Source organism: Mercenaria mercenaria, chromosome 6, assembly GCF_021730395.1.
Source record: "Mercenaria mercenaria strain notata chromosome 6, MADL_Memer_1, whole genome shotgun sequence".
Lineage (NCBI taxonomy): Eukaryota > Metazoa > Mollusca > Bivalvia > Venerida > Veneridae > Mercenaria > Mercenaria mercenaria.
The window spans coordinates 2,115,125-2,126,114 of NC_069366.1; positions in this window are offsets into that span (position 1 = coordinate 2,115,125).

Sequence of the window (10,990 nt, forward strand, 5' to 3'; positions counted from 1 at the left end):
TTGACCCAAATTTAAGGTCCTATACGAGATTTAAAGGAAATTTAAAAAATTTTCATTTCCTCCTATAATAATTATGGAATCTAATTTTTCCTGTGTTGTTTTTTTTTTTATTTTGAAAACCTTTTTTGTGTGTGAGAAACCAAGCAGAAGGGTTACAGACCATTAAATTCAGAACTGAAAAGAACAAAACTCTTTTCCACATGCTGTATGGGGAACATTGTGGAATTTTGGAATTTCATGGCAGCTAGAAATTTTAATAAATAACCGAAATTTTTTTTAAAAACATTTACCACTTACAAGCTTATAATTTACAAATGTGAGCAGATACTGCCCCTTTAAAAAAACAAAAAAACCCCTTCTTTCTTATAAAAAAAATTTTTAAGTTCAAGGGACCCAAACTCAATTTTTTAAAAAAACAACACAAAATGCCCTTGCTTTCACAGAAATTGTCCCCTTTTCGAATGTAACGTTTTAAAATTTTTGGATCGAGTATAAACTACTTTGGCATTTTAGAATAGATAGATCTCAATAATTCTATAAAATTTTAGCACAACCTTGTATTTTCATAACCAAAATTAACTTCTCCCAATCATATATTTATACAGGTCCCCCCATAGGACGTGATTGGTACCGCATCAGGCTATCATTCTGCCAGTCAAAAAATTGGCAATGGCTCATGGATTTCAAGTAACTTGGCATTACTTATCACAGTAACAAAGATAGATTGCAAACTTTTTTTAGGTAATATCCCTCCAAAAACAAATTTGGGGGTACATAGGAGTGAGCTTGTGGGTCGGTCAGCAACCAATTTTTTCAGGGTTTTCCCGGGAGTAAAATGCAAAAACCTTTGAAAGGCCTCACAGATTTAAAAAATTTTTGGGGTACACAGGTTCAACACAAAAATGCGGGTTTTTTTGACTGAGGTCAGTAGGTCAAAAGTCAAGGCACAATAATCCGAACAGTTAAATGGTTTTTCGGGATAAAAACTAGAACATTTTGGGCCCTAGGATCAAAAATTTTGGGCACAGATGAACACATAAAATACAATCAATTTTGACTCTGGGGTCATTGTCAAAATAAAGGTTACAATACCCAAACAGTAAACTTTTTCTTGAGATAATTTAAAAATGCGGGGCCTAGGATCAAAAATTTTGATAACAGGTGTAACTTCAAAAAACCCGGCAAGTACAACTTTGAGGTCAGTAGGTAAAAGGGTAAAGGGTCACAGTGACCCGGGAACAGTTAGCCATTTCCAGACAGTTGGAAACTTCAGCCTAAAAATAAAGTTGATAGGGGTTAGTCATGACCACAAATGACCCTATTGCTTTGAGATCAGGGGGTCAAAGGGCAAGGACAATTTGACCATAGTTTTTAACCTCTTGGAAGTAACTTTAGAACGTTTGGGGCTTGGATAAAAAAATTAAATAGGGGGTTAACAGCCCAGTAAATGACCCCATTGATTTTGAGGTCAGTAGGTAAAAGGCAAGGCCACATTACCCAGTAGAGTGAACATTTTTGAAGGGACAGGTTTAAATCATTTTGATACACGGGTTTAAACTCTAAAAATAAAAACGGGTTCAACTTTGACATTGATTTTATTCTCTGAAAAGGCCCCATATTGCGAGGGTAAATTCGTCACCCCTGTGACAGCTCTTTTTTAGCTCAGCCAGGTATATTCTGATCACTCACTGTCGGTGCCCCGTAAATTTTTACTTTAAATCACATCTCCTCCAAACCAAGGCCAGTTTCACCCAAAACTTCACGGAATGTTCCGGGGTAAAGCCATGTAGTTGTTAAAAAATTTGAATTCCAGAGACTCGGTTGCCATGGAACCAAAAGGAAAAACTTCTCAAAATCTTCTCAAAAACCAAAAGCCCTGACTTAAAATTTTGTGTGAAACATTCCCTATGGACCTCTCCCAAAATTTTGTTAAAATCATGCCCCCGGGGGTCAAAATTGACCCCTTCCCGGGGGTCATTGTTTTAATAGGAAAAACTTCTTTCCAAAAAGTAAAGCCTAGAGCTTAAAATTTTTCTAGTTTTTTTTATGGGAAAATTCTTCAATTTTTTAAAAAAAAATAAACCAGAAGGCCCTAGATTTTAATATTTCCTGTAGTATTCCCCGGGGGACCTCTACAAAAAATTCAAATCAGCCCGGGGCCTAAATTGACCCCGAGGGGTAATGATTTACTTTGAAAAGCTTCAAAATTTTTGTTTTTAAAAATAAAACCAGAAGTCCTAGAGTTTAGATATTTAACTGACATTGCCTAGTGGCCCTCTACAAAATTCATTAAAATCATGCCCTTTGGGGAAATTTGATCTGCCCTAGGTTTTTATTTTTGACATAAAAAATAAAAGGGCCTAGAGTTTAATTTTTTCACATGAAAGATTGCCTATTTGACCTCTGAAAAATTTGTTCAAATCATACCCCAAGGGGTCCCCTTGTTTACAAAGGAAAATCTTCAAAAATTTTCTTAAATAAACCAGAAGCCTGATCTTAGATATTGACACTTAGCATTCCCTGGGAAAAAATTCTACAAAATTTGTTAAAAACATACCCCCCCCCCCCCCCCCCCCCCCCCCCCCCACCCCCCCAAGGGGTCACTTGATTTTTCATGGGAAAAATTTAAAAAAAATTTAAAAAAATGAATGCAAAATTTTTTTAAAATCATGCCCCCCACCCCATAGGGTTACTTGGTTGTACTAGAAAAAAATTTCTAAAAAAACCTAAAGGGCCAAAGGTTTAGATATTAACATAAATTGTTAGGGGGACCTCTAAAAAATTTTGTTCAAATCTTGACCCCCCAGGGTCAAATGCCCACCCCAGGGTTTATTTGTTTTGACATGGGGTACTTCAAAAATTTTGCTAAAAAAAACCAGAAGGCATAGATCTTAGATATTTTTAAATATTTACATTGCCTAGTACACTTTAAAAACTTTTGTTGAAATCAGACCCCCCCCCGTGGTAAATTCCCCCGCCCCGGGGGTTTATTTGATTGTCACAAAAATCTTCCAAAAATTTTTTAAAAATCACAGTTTACATTTGAAACATGTACCAATTACTCGGTGAGCGATCCGGGGTCATCTCCCCTTTTGTTCTTCATTGAAAAAAGCCTTTTAAGTTCCCCTACCACAAACGGGTTTCAGAAATCCGCAAATTTATTGGTAGCCCATAGGGCACAAATATTTTTGTCTGGTAGCCTAAAACTTTAAGTTTATTTGGGCAATGGCCTTTGTTTTTTTACTATGATTTCATACTACAGTGGTGGAAGTTAAATTTTTAGAGGTTTCATAATTTAACCATACGCACTTTGTTATTTTTTTTTGTTGTTTTAAATCATTACCCTTTTTTTCTCTTTTAAAAAATAAAACAAAATGTATTTAAACGAGAAAATTCTCCTAAAAATTATTGCAACAGGGGCAATTAAAAGGAATCAAATCAATTTTTAAAATTTCAAAAAATTAGAGCTGTATGAATTGAATCATCTCAAAATTATTTAAAGTTGACAAAATAATTCTGTTGATTTTAACACTTAAATTTCTTTTTAATAAAGGACTAAACCGCGTATGTAAGTCCTCATTTCTTGGCATTGTGTATTCCTTATCAGAATTAGTTTCCCCAAAAACGTATATTTTTTTGATATTTTGCTAATCGGGGTCGTTTTTTTTGCATGTTGGGCAAGTATTTAAACTGAAAAGCAAAAAAAAAACGTGAAGCCTAAACGCCCAAAACCAAAATCTTTTTTTTCTGGGGCTCGTAAAAAATTTAGGTCAGCAAAAACCCAAAATACACTTTGGGGGTGGGGCTAAAAATGACTAAATTTTTAAAACTTGGGGTTTTCAAATTTTTTTTAAACAGACCGATCAGGCTTTTATGTTATTTTATTAGTCTAAAATCTTCTGCACATGTTTTTGTAAACTTTGCCTGCGGGGACGATTAAAGGTTAATTGTTTGCCAATTTTGCATAGGTGGTAAAAAAATTAAGCCCGGGCTAGACTCTCGGTAAACAAGGGGGTTGTAACAAAACAAAAAATTTTATTTGAAGACTAAATTTTGATTTCCGGGGCAAAACCCAAAACGGAGTTTCAAGGTAGCCCCGGGGGCCCTGCTTGGAAAAAATTATAGCCCACAGAATTTTCAGTAGCCCCCGGGGTCCGAATGGGGTTTTTGAAACCCGCCACAAAAAAAAGGGCCATGGGAAGGTTTTGGACTTGGGTTTGTCGTCCATCCTCAATCAAAATTTTTTTTAATAGCACCCTCCAAAACAATTAAGCCAAATTTTAACAAATTCACGGATTTTTTCCCTTGGGGGTCAGTTCAGATTTTTTAGAATTAATCATATAGCAGAATTCTAGTTGCCTAGAAACCAAAAGGGAAAATTTTTTTTCTTTAGAAATTACTGACAGACTTTGAAATTAACAAAAATTAAACCTTTGGGTTTCCTCTACCAAATTCCATAAATTTTTTTTTCCTTTTAAAAACATGGCCAAAACCAGGGGTAGGGCTGTTTTCCCAATTTTGGCGTATGAAAAAATTTGAAAATCTTTTCCCGAAACTGCGGCCCAATTTTAAAAGAATTTCACAGCAAATTTTTCCTTTGTCCACTTTTCCAAAATTTCCTTCTATATTTCTTTTTATTAAAAAACCCTCGGGACAGAGTAGTTTTCTCATTGGGGGTGATGGAAAAAATCTGACTGGATTTGAAATAAATTTTAAAAACAAAGCTTCTTTGGGGGCCCCTACCAAATTCCGTCAAGTGTTTGTTTCGTTAAAAAACAGACTTCAAGGAAGTGGGGGAGTTTTTCTTAAAGGCTGTACTGAAATTTTTTAATTTCCCCTATACCCCTAATCAGATTCTAAAAATTTGGGATAAATGTTTCATGGGCAACACTTTCAAAATTCCTCCATGCCAATTTTTATTGTCAAAAAGCAAAAAGACTGACAGGGGGGAGGGCAAATTTTTTCTTCTCGTTCAATTTTAAAAAAAATTTCACGCAATATTCCTTGGATGATCTGTACCAAAATTCTTTTTAAGCCAACCCTTCTTTGTTTTCTCTACATGGCGGGATGGAGAACTTTAAAAAACTTTTCCTCTGAAACTGCTGACCCAATTCAAAAAAATAACAGTAAAAACTAAAACTGCTTCGGAGGGGAACACAGTTTGGTTGCCAAGTCTTCCCCGTTGGCCCCTGAAAAAAACACATGCAACCCCCTGTAGGCAAAACCCTTTGGGAGATGCAAAAACCTTTATTTTGAGGTTGTTTTCTGGGGAGGAAATTTGATAGTATTTCCAGTTAGGGAAATTTTTGATGATGTGTTATAGTAGGTTTTTTTTTTTCTTAAGGGCCCCTTAAGGGTTGTACGAAAAAAAAAATTACAAATTTTAAATGTTCAGGAGGATTAGATAAGAAAAATCATGAGTCAGCAAAAAAACTGCAAATACATGACACAGCAAGATAAACAGTTTTCCAAAGTGAAAGAAAAAGAAAAAACAAAGTCCTAGGGGCTCTAGCATTTGTTTGCCCACCTGAGAAAAAACCCCTTTTGGGTTTAAACAGTATTTTTTTGATAAATTACAATTTTTAGCCCCCCTTTGAAGAAAGGGGGGTAATTTTTTTGCGATTCGGTCGGTCCGTCGGGAAAGTAGACCCTCCCTTTCCGGGTAAAACTCAAGAAGTTTGGGCCCAGGATCATGAAAGTTGAAGGGAGGTTGGTCTCACCAACAGATACCCATTGATTTGAGGTCTTATGCAAAGGGCAAGGCACAGTGACCCCGAAAAGTAAAAAAAGGTTTCTGGATAAACCAAGAACACTTGGGTCTGGGGTCATGAAAGTTGATAGTAGTTGGTCAAAAACCACAATGACCCATTAATTTTAGGTGAATATTTAAAGGCAAGGTCACAGTGACCCTGAAAAGTAAAAAAGGTTTCCCGGGTGATAACTAAGAAACGCTTAGGCCTAGGGTCACGAAAATTGATAGGGAAATTTTGGGCGTGACCGCAATACCCCAATTTATTTTGAGGTCAGATGTCAAAAGGGCGGTCACAGTGACCCGGAACAGTAAATGGGTTTTTTTGGCAGAACTCTAGAAGCTTTGGGCCAGTGTCAGGGGAAAAATTTAAGTTTTGGGGTTTGGGCCGACCAGCAATGACCCCCTTTTACTTTTTAGGTCATTGGTCAAAGGGAAGGTCACTTTTGGGCCCGGGGAAAGTTTTAAAAAAGGGTTTTTTGATCTTCTTATCCAAAACCAAAGGCCAGGGCTTTAATATTTGGATGTAGCAAAATCTGAGGTACTCTAACAAGATTGTTCAGATTTTTCCCCGGGGGCAAATATGGCCCCCCCCGGGGGCCCTGGTTTTTATGACTTATATAGGAAAAAAAAATTTTAAAAAAACCCCACCAAAACCACAGGCCAGGCTTGGATATTTTTTTATGACATCACAGTGGCCCTCTAAGATGTTCAAATTATTCTCCTAGGGGGCCAAAAATGGCTCCGCCCGGGGTCACAGATTTACATAACTTAAAAATTTTGGGAAAAAAATTTAAAAACTTTTTGCCCAAAAAAAAAAAATATGGCTTTTATATTTTGATATGTAGCATCATTTAGTGGTTTTTTTTCCAATTTTTTTCAAATTTTCCCCCTAGGGTCAAATAGGCCCGCCCCAAGGTCAAGGTTTATATAGACTTTTTTGGGAAAAAAATTAGAATTCATGTCCCTAACTTTCATCATTTAAATTTGGACCACAGATTTTTTGGTGGCAAATAAACCCTTTACATGATTACCTTAATCTTGACACATGACCTCTTTCACATTTTTGAAGGTCAGGCTTCAAATTTGGGCCACATGCATGTTTTTTGTTCCAAATAAATTTACCTTTATTTTGACCCAGTGACCTACTTTTACATTTTTCAAGTGCAGCCTTTAATTTTGAACCCAAACATAGTTTTGGACTGAAAAGAACTTTGATCTTGAGATTGACCATGACCCCACTTTCCATTTCTGAAGGGACAGGGTTCAAATTTGGGACCGCATGCATTTTTTTGTGTTCTGAATTTAAATTACATTGATTTTTACCTATTACCCACTTTCCCCAATTTTTAAATCAAAAACCTTCAGATTTGAAGCCATCATAGTTTCGTCCACCCAAAGAACTTTAACCTTGAAATTTATCAGTGACCGCTTTCACATTTTTCCAAACCACAGCTTTCAAATTTGGACCACAACACATTGTTTTATCCCCAAAAGAATTTGACATCGATTTGACCTTGACTAGTTTGAAATTTGGAACATTCAAAAAAAGGGTCAGTGGAGGTACCAAGATCACTGTTAGTTGTTAGGTTAATAGGTTTAAAAGGGCAAGGCAATTAAACAGAATGGTAGAACTTTTGTTTACAGTGAGCATTAATTTCTGTTCCTTTTCAATTACTGAATATCAAGGGGGGGGATTTCTGTCGACGAGCTCTTGTACAAAAACAAAAAAAAGGGGTTGAGTAGGAAGGGGAATATTTTTGAAACTTCTCCCTGAACCACCATTTTTAAAAAAGTGCTGTCGTCTTCTCTCACAAAATTTTTCCCTTGCAACCCTTGCACTCCGGTGGCCAAACTGATTTACCTAAACTTGAAAAGGGTCTTTTCCAAGCCTGGGAGGCATTTTATTACCATCTTCTAGTGCTTGTTTTTCAGTGGATTTTTGCCCTTTGGGCATTAAATTTTTATTGGGGAATTTCCACCAAACCTTCAAGAAAATCTGCCAAGCCTTACACAAATTTTTGATATTTCTATTCTTTGAATTTCAGGGGTTTAAGGCCCCTTTATTTGTAATTATGTGTTTACATACTTGATTTACAAGGGTAAGTTTACCATACCTAGGGATCATGTGAAGGTAGTTGTGCAATTTACAACAGTTTCCCGGGTATTGATTTTCAGCAAGTTATGACCCCTTTTTTGCCCAAAAACTATGTTGTCTGTCTACATCTCTCTACCACTGGTTAAAAATTCCCCTAATTTCACAGGGGGTAACAGTGCCAAGCCAGTTTTGTATATCTGAAATGTTGGGTTTTTGTATTTTTACTGGGTTTGGCCCTTTAATTTTTTGGCATTTTACAATTCTGCATGCAAGTGGTAGATATACATTTTCCATAAAAAACAATTCTAGTTCCAAATTAAATATCAAAAATAGGGTGGGTACCCCTGAAAAAAATACCCCGGTATACCACGGTTTTTGCTCACCTGTCACAAAGTGACAAGGTGATTTTGGATCACGCGGTGTCCTCGTCCCTCTCCCTAATTTTTCTTGTGACCACTCTAGAGGCCCCCCATTTTTTGTGGAATTTTTAGAAAATTGGTCAGAAATTTTTTTCTGATGATATTAGGTCAAGTTCGAAAAATGGGTCACGGCCATCAAAAAATAGGATAGGTCTAAAAATAGAAAACCTTTTGACCTCTCTAGACCATATATTTCACAAGATCTTCAGAAAAATTTGGGCAGAAAGTTTATCGTATATCAGGTCAAGTTCGAAACGGGTCACGTGCCATCAAAAAAAAATAGGGGCAGTAGGCTAAAAAAAGAAAAACCTTGTGACCTCTCTAGAGGCCATAATTTCACAAGATCTTCATAAAAATTTGGGCAGAACGTTCCCTTTATGATATCTGGTCAAGTTCGAAACTGGGGCACGTTCCTTTCCCCAAAAAATAGGTCAGTAGGGTCAAAAAATAGAAAAACCTTGTGACCCCTCTAAAGGGCCCTATTTTTTTATGCGACTTAGAAAGTTGGGCTGAATGTTCACTTGATGAATCTAGGGCAAGTTCGAAAATGGGGGCACGGCCCTCAAAAAAAAGGTCGAGATCAAATAATAGAAAAAAAATTATGCCTATTAAAGGCCATATTTTTTCATGGATCGTATGAAAGTTGGGCTGAAGTTCAGCTTGATATATCAGGTCAAGTTCGAAACAGGGTCATGTGCAGTCAAAAACTAGGTCAGTAGGTTAAAAAAAAGAAAAACCTTGTGACCTCTCTAAGCCATACTTTTGAATGGATCTCCAAAAATTGGCAGAATGTTCTCTTGTGAATCTAGGTCAAGTTTTTAAAGTGGGGCACGTGCCTTCAAAAATAGGTCAGTAGGGGCAAAAAATGAAAAAAACGTTGTGACCTCCTAGAGGCCATTTTTTTCCTGGGAACTGTATGAAAGTCGGTCTGAAAGTTGATCTTTATGAATAAGGGCAGGGTTTTAAACGGGTCAACTGCGATCAAAACTAGGGCAGAGGGCTTGAAATAGAAAAACCTTGGACCTCTCTAGAGGCCATACCCTTGAATGGTCTTCATGAAAATTTTGGGAAACGTTACCTGGTATACAGGTCAAATTTTTAAAAGGGCACTGCCTTAAAAAACTGGTCATGGGTCAAAAAATAGAAAAAACCTTTTGACCTTCTAAAGGCCATATTTTTTATGCGATCATGAAAATTGGTCTGAATGTTCTCTTGGATATCAGGGGCAGTTCAAATGGGTCAGTGCGGTCAAAAAAAGGTCAGTAGGGCTAAAAAAAGAAAAAAAAATTGTGACCCTTAGAGGCCATATATTTTAGAGATCTTCAGAAAATTGGTCGAATGTTCACCTTTATGATATTAGGTCAATTTGAAAATGGGTCATGTGCCTTCAAAAAGTAGGGCAGTGTTCAAATAATAGAAAAACCCGTGACCTCTCTAAGGCAATTTTTTTCTGGTCTATATAAAGTTGGCTGAATGTTCACTTGATGATATTAGGTCAAGTTTGAATGGGTCACGTGCCATCAAAAACAGGCAGTAAACAAATAATAAAAAAACCTTATGACCTATCTAAAGGCCCCTATTTTTCATGGGATCTTAGAAAGTTTTTCTGAATGTTCGCTTGATATATCTAGGGCAAGTTCAAACAGGGTCAAGTGCGTCAAAAACAGGCCCTGGTCTAAAAATAGAGAAACCTTTTTGACCTCTCTGGGGATACTTTTTGAATGGATTCCCCATAAAAATTGGTCAAATGTTAACTTGATGTACTAGGCAAGTTTGAAGTGGGTACGTGCCTTCAAAAAGTTGGTCGTAGGTAAATAATGAAAAAACTTGACCTCTCTAGAGGCCATTTTTTCATGGGGAAATGTAGAAAGTCGGTCTGAATGTTGACTTTTTGATAATAGGTCAAGTTTGGAAACTGGGTCAACTGCGATCAAAAACTAGTCAGTATTTTTTAAATAGAAAAACCTTTTGTGACCTCTCGAGGGGCCTACCCTTTAATGGGTCTTCATGAAAAATTGGTCAGAACGTTTACCTTGGGAACTAGGGCAAGTTTGAAATGGTACGTGCCTTAAAAAACTAGGTCAGGGTCAAAAATAAAAAAACCCTTTGCCCTCTAGAGGCCAACTTTCAGGGGGTCTGTATGAAAGTGGTCTGAATGTTCTTTTGATGATATCTAGGTCAAGTTTTTAAAATTGGGTCAATTGCGGTCAAAAACTGGGGCGTGGGCCTAAAATTAGAAAAATCTTTTCACCCTCTAGGGCCATATTTTTTTAAAGGATCTTCATAAAAATTGATCTGAATTTAAATTTATTTTTATCAGGTCAGTTTTTAAAAGGGTCACGTGCAGTAAAAACTGGGTAGTAGGTATAAAAATAGAAAAACCTTGTGACCTCCTAAAGGGCCCCTATTTTTATGAGATCTTTATAAATTAGTGAGAATTTTCACCTTGATGGGTATCTAGGTAAATTTTAAAACGGGGCACGTACCTTCTAAAACTAGGTCAATAGGTTCAAATAATAAAAAACCTTGTGACCTCCTAGGGACCATATTTTTTTAATGGGTCTTTATGAAAATTGGTCAGCATTTTTATCTTGATAATATCTAGGCAAGTTCAAAACTGGGTCCATGACTCAAAAAATAGGTTCACTGGTCAAAAACTGGGTCATGTGGGAAGAGGTGAGCGATTCAGGACACATGGTCCCTGTTTCCTAATTTCCGTGGTAA